Source organism: Rhinopithecus bieti, unplaced genomic scaffold (genome assembly GCF_001698545.2).
Source record: "Rhinopithecus bieti isolate Rb0 unplaced genomic scaffold, ASM169854v2 scaffold_32518, whole genome shotgun sequence".
NCBI lineage: Eukaryota > Metazoa > Chordata > Mammalia > Primates > Cercopithecidae > Rhinopithecus > Rhinopithecus bieti.
The window spans coordinates 102,097-111,666 of NW_016814742.1; positions in this window are offsets into that span (position 1 = coordinate 102,097).

Here is a 9,570-nt window from a genome sequence, read left to right on the forward strand (position 1 = left end):
GGTATAATCTCCTGGTGTGCCCGTTTGCTTAAAGTGCAGTATTGGGGTGGGAATTACCCGATTTTCCAGGTGTTGTGTGTCTCAGTTCCCCAGTTCACCTGGGAAGCACAAAGGGATTCCCTTCCCCCTTGTGCTTCCCAGGTGAGGCAATGCCTCGCCCTGCTTCAGCTCTCACTGGTCGGGCTGCAGCAGCTGACCAGCACCGATTGTCCGGCACTCCCTAGTGAGATGACCCCAGTACCTCAGTTGAAAGTGCAGAAATCACCGGTCTTCTGTGTCGCTCGTGCTGGGAGTTGGAGACTGGAGCTGTTCCTATTCGGCCATCTTGCTCCGCCCCCAGTCATAAATTTATAGAGAGGCAAGTCAGCATATTTGCTTATTTTTGAAAATTAGGTGGAATTTTAGATGCAATCATAATTGGAGTTTTGCCAAGTGAGTAACACAGAGGGAGAGTGAGTTAGGTGTTTTGATTTTATTAAAGAAGAAATTATGGTGATGGACCTAGAAGTACAAGCTGCATACATAGTATATGACAGGCCTGTAGACAGTGGAGACACAAAAGTGGTAGAGTCAATGGATTGTATGATCTAGAGAAATTATGGCCTTGTTGATCTGTGTACACAGTAAATGAGTAGAAATGTTAGGAAGTGGTAGTAAAGGAGTCTGTTTTAAATCAAGGTTTTGGATGCCATATACATATTGGTAGTAAAAGTATCTAGGTAAGGAATATGAGATGAGGTGGGCAAATGGGATGAAGAAAAATATTTTAAATGAGGATATGAAAGAAAGATCTTGAATTTAAAGTGGTGTGGACCTTGGAACTAGTAGATTTTGAAGGCTACATCATAAGCAACAATTATTAGCAATAAAAAGATGTGTGATGCCCCAGGTGTTAGAACTTAAATGAAAGCTTTATATTGATCACAAAATTTCAAAGTAGCTTGGGGTACAGCCAGATGACATGAGTTTCAAAAAAGTTAGAATTATAGGAAGTAATGAGAAATACCTGAAACCATCAATTAGGAGCAAGTAGAACACTCCTCTACCTCCAGACACAGGCCTGTGGTAGGGATGTGGTGTGGGAGAAATAAGTAGCCACCCTTAAGAGAGCTATAGAAGAAATGACTTTCAGAAAGTTGAATTATGAGAAACAATGTGGGTAGAGGAAGTTTAAGGTGTAGGAGAGATCTGTCGGTTAAACCATGTTTCAAAGGGCATGGTGAAAGGATTTGAAGAATTAAGGAAGAGTCTGAGATGAGATTGAGAACAGGGAAGAATTGAGATAAAAATATGTAAAACAAAGATACTTTGTCTTTTAATCAAAAATGAATAATTGATTCTCAGTAGAGCCTCCTGAAGCTTGATTATGGTGGTGATTATGGCATCAGAGTTGGCTCAAGTGATAGTTTTGTGGAAGACTCAGAGCTCTGTTGACCTCACTTACATGTCACTGAGTGTGATGACACAGCTGAGAAGTGGGTGAATATACCACAGCACATGCAGCTATATGACTTCACGTTACCCCAGAACCTCTGAAACTCTGTAGGCTATCTTTTAAATACAGATTTGGGCCGATATTTCCTGTTGCATACTAGTATTTTGTGCATTTAATTGCTAATGATTGTCTTAATATGTGTATTAGCCAGGGTTCTCTAGAGAGACAGAACTAATAGGATATATATATATATATATATATATAAAACAAGGTGTATATATATATGTGTGTGTGTATGTATATATATTTGTGTGTATAAATAAAAAACAAGATGTATATATAAAACAAGATATATATGATCTATATAATACTTAATAAACATATATATAAAGTTGTGTTTATTAAGGAAATATAAAAATTAAGTAAATATATAAATATATATATATAAAGGTGTGTTTATTACATATTAACTCACACCATTAAGAGGTACCACTATAGGCCATCTGTAAGCTGAGGAGCAAGGAGAACCAGTCTGAGTCCCCCAGCTGAAAAAGCACGGAGTCCAGATGCATGTTTTCCTGCACGGGCAGGAAACATGCAGCACAGGAGAAAGACGTAGGCCAGGAGGGTAGGCCAGTCTAGTCTTTTTACGTTTTTCTGCCTGCGTTATATTGTAGCCACACTGGCAGCTGATTAGCGGTACCCACTCAGATCAAGGGTGAGTCTGCCTTTCCCAGCCCCCTTACTTGAATGTTAATTTACTTTGGCAACACCCTCACAGACACACCCAGGATCAAGTTGACACTCAGTATTAATCACCACAAGTTCCCCCCTTTTCAACTTGAACCCATACACATCTTCTGAGATCATACACAATAGTCAAATAAAGACAGTAATAGGGTTATAATTATATATAATGTAATGCAGCTATTCTTTGTACAACCAGAAATGCACCAATCCCAAATGCAAATACTATCACATAAAGTTAACAATACTTAAATGCTGATATGAAGTTAATAAGTCTTATGTCACATGATAAAGGAAAAAGGAAATAAAATATATTTTCTTAGTACAAGCGTATACATGCACAAACATGTTTTTAACAAAAGAAGGAGGAAATACTTATGATAATTACAGTGCTTGTTTCTGTAACTGGTCACATGACCATAGCTGGTATTGATGACTACCTCCTTCTGCTACCCATTCTGTATTTCCTTTGCCTTCAGCAAGCATCTCAGCGGGTCATAACTGTTTTCCTGGTGAAGTGACCCAAACCCTCATTCCTGAAGGATCTGGACCATTTGTAGTCCTGCCTGGATTGGGCTATTGCAGTTTCCTATTAACCTTAATCAGAGGGCATGATAATACTAAGAGATGCCCTAATGGATCTCCTGTATTCCATGCATACTCTTCCTCACCTCCCTTGTGGAGTAGCAGACTGATTTCATTTTGGTAGTCCAGGTCAGCCCCCCCAGCCAACACTGTAACTTCCTTCTTAGCCTGTTGAATTAAAGGTAGGAGGAGCCCAAAGTGTCCAGATGGCTATCTTAACTTCTAGTTTAGTGGAATAATTGTTCTGTCTTCTGGTGGCAGCGTTCCTCTCTCTGGAACTAAGACCTCTAGGCCAGCAGAATGTAAAGTCGCAGGAATAGGAAGCAAAAACTTTGCTAGTGGATCAGTAAGGGTGATGATGAGTGGTGCTACTTCCACTTCCACCCATTGATTCCCGGAACCGTGAATCCTGGCCATGGGAGAAACAATACCATATATTGGATGCCGATTCAGAGCATGCACAGCCTTCTAGGGAACTTCTGTCTCAGCCCTGCAAAATATTGTCCCCTAGTTGGCACTGTAATGGTGACTTCAAAAGGCCATTCCACTGTTATCAATCCAGCTGCCTCAGAATGATGGAGAACATGGTAAGACCTGTGAATTCCATAATCATGAGCCCACTGCCACACTTCCTTAGATGTCATATGAGTGCCTTGGTCAGAGACAATGCTGTGTGGAATACCATGATTGTGGATAAGGCATCCTGTGAGTCCACTGATGGTAGTCTTGGCAAAAGCGTTGTGTGAAGGACAGGCAAAGCCATACCCAGAGTAAGTGTCTATTTCAGTGAGGACAAACCTCTGTCCTTTCCATGATGGTAGAGGTCCAATATAATCAACCTGCCACCAGCTGGCTGATCACCCTGAGGAATGGTGCCATATCGAGGGCCAAGTGTTGGTCTCTGCTGCTGGCAAATTGGGCTCTCAGCAGTGGCTGTAGCCAGGTAGCCTTGGTGAGTGGAAGTCCATGTTGCTGAGCCCATGCATAACCTCCATCCCTGCCACCATGGCCACTTTGTTCATGGGCCCATTGGGCAATGAAAGGAGTAGCTGGGGAAAGAGGCTGAGTGTTGTCCACAGAACAGGTCATCCTATCCACTTGATTATTAAAATCCTCCTCTGTTGAGGTCACTTGTGAGCACTCACATGGTATACAAATATCTTCACAGGTTTTGACCACTCACAAAGGTCTATCCACATAACTTCCTCAAATTTTTTTTTTTTTTTTTTTTTTTTTTTTGAGACGGAGTCTTGCTCTGTCATCCAGGCTGGAGTGCAGTGGCACCATCACGGCTCACGGCAACCTCCGCCTCCCGGGTTCACGCCATTCTCCTGCCTCAGCCTCCCGAGTAGCTGGGACTATAGGCACCCGCCCATCACGCCTGGCTAATTTTTGGTATTTTTAGTAGAGACGGGGTTTCACAGTGTTAGCCAGGATGGTCTCAATCTCCTGACCTCGCTCGTGATCCACCCGCCTCGGCCTCCCAAATCACAAAAAGCCGTGTAATCATGGCTGGGATTACAGCCGTGAGCCACCGCGCATGGCCCCAAATTTCTTTGTCACCAATTTTCTAATCATGCTTCTGCCAAGACCCTGAACATCTAGCCAAACCATTGGCTACAACCCATGAATCAGTATATAATCACACATCTGGCCATTTCTCCTTCGATGCAAAGTGCACAACCACGTGCACTGCTCAAACCTCTGCCCACTGGGAAGATTTCCGTTCACCACTGACGTTCAGGGATGTCCTGGAAAGGGGCTGTAGTGCTGCAGCTGTCCACTTTCGGGTGGTGCCTGCATATCGTGCAGAACCATCTGTGAACCCGGCCCTAGTCTTCTCTTCCTCTGTCAGCTGATCAGAGGGAACTCCCCATGAGGCCATCAGTGCCGGCTGGGGGAGAGAAGGCAGGGTAACAGGAGTGGAGACCATGCGCATTTGAGCCACTTCCTCATGTAACTTGCTTGTGCTTTCAAACCTGCTCAGGCCCGATCATGTATATACCACTTGCATTTGATGATGGAATGCTGCTCTGCACGACCCACTTTATGGCTAGATAGGTTAGAAAGCACCCAGTTCATAATAGGCAATTCAGGTTGCATGGTGACTTGATGACCCATGGTCAAACGTTCAGTTTCTAGCAAAGCCCAGTAACAGGCGAAGAGCTGTCTCTCAAAAGGAGAGTAGTTATCTGCAGAAGATGGCAGGGCCTTGCTCCAAAATCCTAGAGGCTTCCCCTGTGATTCACCTACAGTGCCTGCCAAAGGCTCCAAACAGCATCCCTATCTCCACTGACACCTCAAGCACCATTGGATCTGCTGGGTCAGATGGCCCATGTGGCAGAGCAGCTTGCACAGCAGCCTGGACCTATTGCAGAGCCTTCTTCTATTCTGGACCCCACTTAAAACTGTCATACCTTTGGGTCACTTGCTAAATGGGCCAGAGTAACACACCCAAATGAGGAATGTGTTGCCTCCAAAATCCAAGTAGGCTCACTAGGCATTGTACCTTTTTCTTGGTTGTAGAAGGGGCCAAAGTCAGTGGCTGCATACCAGGTACCAAGTGTGTCAATGTGTTCAGGTAGTGAAGCCACAATCTGGTACAGCAGCTGCAATTGGAGTCACCACTAGGTTAAGCTCATGATAATCCACTGTAATTCTCCAAGATTCATGTGTCTTCTGCACAGGCCAAATGGAAGAGTTGAATTGGGATGTGGTGGGAATCACCACCCCTGCATCCCCCTCGCCTCGCCTTGCCTCGCCCCTCCCCGCCCCGCCTCACCCCGCCCTGCCCCACCTCGCCTCCTTTTTTTGAGAGGGAGCCGCTCTCTGTCGCCCAGGCTGGAGTGCAGTGGTGCTACCTCAGCTCACTGCGAGCTCTGTCTCCTGGGTTCACGCCATTCTCCTGCCTCAGCCTCCCAAATAGCTGGGACTACAGCTGCCCACCATCACGCCTGGCTAATTTTTTTGTATTTTTGATAGAGACATGGTTTCACCATGTTAGCCAGGATGGTCTCGATTTCCTGACCTCATGATCCGCCCGCCTTGACTTCCTGAAGTGCTGGGATTATAGGCGTGAGCCACCGCGCCTGACCCACCCCTGCATCTTTCAAGTCCTTAATTGTGGCACTAATCTCCACAGTCCCTCCAGGAATGCGATATTGTTTTTGATTTACTATTTTTCTAGGTGGAGTTAGCTCTAATGACTTCCATTTGGCCTTTCCCACTATAATAACCCTCACCCTACCAATCAGGGAACCAATGTGGGGGTTCTGCTACCTGCTAAGTCTGTCTATGCCAACTATGAATTCTGGCACTGGGGAAATGACGACAGGATGAGTCTGGGGACCCACCAGATCCACTGTAAGTCAGACCTGAGCTAAAACTCCATTAATTAACTGACCTCCGTATAAGTGCCTACTTTAACTGGAGGATCACAGTGATGTTTTGGGTCCCCTGAAATCGAAATCAGCTCACAGCCAGTGTCCAGTAATCCTGGAAATGTTGGATCATTTCCCTTTCCCCAGTGCACAGTTACCTGGTAAAATGCCAGTGGTCTCCTTGAGGAAGGATGGGAGAACGATTAACAGCATAAATTGTCAGTAGTGTAATGGGGATTTTCCTCAAGGGCACTTGGCCTCCCATGCATTCAAGGGGTTCTGGGTCTGTAAACTGGCTCAAGTCTGGAAATTGATTGAGGGGCCATGATTCTCTTTTTTAATAGTTCAAATTAATATTTTATCCATTCAACCTAGAAGTTTTCCGCTTATATAAATTAAGTAAGAATGAAGTAGGCTTCCTATCAGTTTCACTTCTAGGAACACCGTGATTAACTAGCCAATGCCAGAGCTCTACATGAGTCAAACTATTCTATTGCTGCTTTGCCTCTGCTGTCCATTATGGTAGCTATGCCAGCTTTGCATTTGAAAGGTTGAGGTTCCTTGCCTTGGAAGGTTGAGTGCTGCCACTTGGCCCCTGCCATCTGGGGATCCAGTTATTCCCATTGTATTTAAATTTTGTAGTTGAGTGACTGCAGTTCCCACCGTTAGATCTGACACACAGAGAAGAGCAATTTCAGGACTCTTCAAAGATACAGATGCTGCCCTCTATTGTGCAAGGCGTTGATCAAGGGTATATCTTCTGGACTGTCCCAGCTGGGATGAGTAGGTCTCAAGTGACTAATCCACTCCACTACCCCAATCTCCCTAAGCCTTTGGATCCCTTCCTCTACATTAAACCAAGGTAGATCAGATATTTTCCGCTTGTGCACAGTGGGCCATCTTTTCATCCATATTTCAGCTAAGCAAGCAAATAAACTACTAGAACTTTTTTTTTTAACACCCCAAGCTGCGATATTAAATGCAGAGTCCCTAATTAGTGGGCCCAAATCAATAAATTTGGCCTGATCCAACTCTATGTTCCTTCCACCATTATCCCACAGCCTTAATATCCATTCCCATGCCTGTTTTCCAGATGTCAGCTTACATAAATTAGGAAACACAAGCAGTTATTTTCTAGTGTAGCACAGCTCCTCATGGGTCACACTCTGAACCTCACCTCTAGGGGCCCACCAGGACTTTAGTCAAGTTATAGGTCTAGAAGTAAATGGGTGTTGGGGGTGGCTCCTGAGGAGAATCAACATTATCTTGTATGGCAACTGCCTCATAGTCACACCCAGGATCAATACTTTCCACCCTTCAATCCCATCAAGTTGACACTCAGTATTAACCATCACAATATATGTGTGTATATTCCCCCATAACATGCCCTATTTGTAAAGTGGCATTCGCCTCTCATTACATTCTACATGAGCTTACTATTTGTTACAGTAACTGCTGGAGTGCTTACAATTAAATACATGTTTTATAGCTATGTGTAAATAATGGTAGCATATATATAAACACAGATGACAAATACATCAATGCAAATAAATGTACTAAATTGTTATTTCATTAAAATAATGTAAAATATATGCAATAGGTAAAATAATATAAATGTATGGTATGCTATATTAAGAGCTATCATTTCTTGTCTCATGTTATATGCTAGATGCAATCCTAAAACTGTTACATATATTATCTTACCTAGTATTCATGAATGACACTATAAAATAAGTATATTATTAACCACATTTTCTAAATGAGCACATTGAAGCACAAAGAGATTAAAGAATTTGCATGTGGACCACTCACATATTTTGGACAGAGACCATTTTTTTTCTTTTTTTTTAATCTCTTTTTTTTTCTTTTGAGGTGGAGTCTCGCTCTGTGGCCTAGGCTGGAGTGCAGTGACCGGATCTCAGCTCACTGCAAGCTCCGCCTCCTGGGTTTACACCATTCTCCTGCCTCAGCCTCCCGAGTAGCTGGGACCACAGGCGCCCGCCATCTCACCTGGCTAGTATTTTGTATTTTTTTAGTAAAGACGGGGTTTCACAGGGTTAGCCAGGATGGTCTCCATCTCCTGACCTCGTGATCCGCCCATCTCGGCCTCCCAAAGTGCTGGGATTACAGGCTTGAGCCACCGCGCCCAGCCAGAGACCATGTTTTAAACTTTGACTCCAGACTCAACACTTAATTATTATGCTATTCTGTTTCTCAATCAGTACACAGCATGGAGTTTTATACTCAAATTATTACATCAAGGTACAATAATTTAATGAAGCAAAACATCATTTACTTTGACACAAGAGTATATATTGAGATATGAGAAAAAGTATTAACTTATGTTTTGTTGAACTTTAAATATTTGCCACTAATTTATTATTTAACTCACTGTTGCATGCCTATGTTCATGATAATGTTAAACTATGAGAGGGTTGGTTAAGAGTAAACAAAATATGTTATTTAGCTAATAGATAATATATGCTATGAACACAAATGTGTGTGTGTGTGTATGTCTGTCTGTGTGTGTGTGTGTATGTATGCTGTTTGAAATAATTCAAGTTCCATGTTACTTGAAAGAATCGAAGCACTAGGAAAGTCAGTGATTACTTCAGCCTAAAGGAGTAATAAGCAAGAATTAACTACAAGGCAGAGTTGAGCTGAGCTATGAAGTATATAATATGGGAATTTCAAGTAGAAGTACCAGTGAGCATACACCAAAAGAAAAAATTGTATATTTACACAATGGCAGTTAGCTTGATTTAGTGGGAGAGCTGTTGTTTGTGAAAAAGAAGTAATGGTCAGTAGGATGGAATAATAAATAGAAAAAACATTATTGAAGACATGGATTAGATAATTTTTTCAAGTTTATTTAAGATATAGTGAAGGATCTGAAAATGTTCTATCAAAAAATGCTGTGATGATAACAGCTATCTTTTGGAAAGATTAATCTGGAAGATGTTAATAATATAAGTCAACCCAAGAATTTCTCAATTGTAAAATCACTATGGGGACTTTTATAATAAATGAGGGAAAAGGAGGTTCTTTTAGACTTTTCCATAATTTAAACGGTAAAGTTTGGTAGCTTTAATTTTATAACTACATGACCTTAGAGAGAAATTACTAATCTATTTCAAACCCTTAAAACTTCTGATAGCAATTAAAGAAAGAAAAATAAACCTAAACTAACATTAAACTTTTTATTAAATAATAAAATGTTCTTAGAATATGTTCCTCAGTTTAATTGTTTCCTCATAGTTGTTTCTCTGTGAGTGGGTGTGTGAGTACTCCATGGGTGCTGTGATATGTGATGAATCCCACTTTCTCTTTGTGTTCTGAAAGAGGCAGTGAATAACAATGAGCAACTCAGTATACTCCTTTGCTTTCATCACTTCAGCCTTATGTTGGATGAAATAACTGTTT